Below are 660 nucleotides of genomic sequence, written 5' to 3'. Positions count from 1 at the left end.
CCAAACAAAACACGAGCCAGCCAGCATGCTATGTTTACATGAATCAGAGAAGAAGAAGATACATTTGCAAGTTTGTTTGTCGTTGATTCTTACACAAAACGGAAAAATTCACCAGAGACCAATTCAGGGTTCTCAGCATCTCCACCTACCCAGCTCGGGTGCAGGAAAGACTGAAAGGTAGCCTACATTTTAAAAAAAAATATAAAAAATTGCAAAAACCGCGTGCCCAGCTTGGCTGAGCACATTATCCTCCTCCTCCCCCCTCCCCCACACCCGCTGGTCATCTTTATAGACGTCTCCGGTGCCAAAACTTAAGAAAGAATTTGCCAGGGCCCCACGCGCACAAGGAGGTCACACTAGACTGTATTCGCCAATGAGATGAGGAAAGGAGGGACCAACAAAAAACCCCAAAATAAAATAAAACCCCAGCATGATGCAGATAAGCAGATACAGTAACATCGTCGCAGTCTATATAAGATTCTTCCTGGACACTTGGGGCAGCTTGTGACAATCTCAATGATTTCTTTTTGAAAAGTTTTTTTACACGTACTAACTTGTGACACGAGCGATACGGAGCGGTGAGGGGGTGGAAAAAAAAATAAATGAAGCCCGACAGAGACAACGAATGAGTAATATCAATGCGGTACAAACAAGGGGGGG

The sequence above is a fragment of the Aplysia californica genome, unplaced genomic scaffold, assembly GCF_000002075.1.
Source record: "Aplysia californica isolate F4 #8 unplaced genomic scaffold, AplCal3.0 scaffold00259, whole genome shotgun sequence".
Classification (NCBI taxonomy): domain Eukaryota; kingdom Metazoa; phylum Mollusca; class Gastropoda; order Aplysiida; family Aplysiidae; genus Aplysia; species Aplysia californica.
This window is presented reverse-complemented; position numbering follows the sequence as displayed.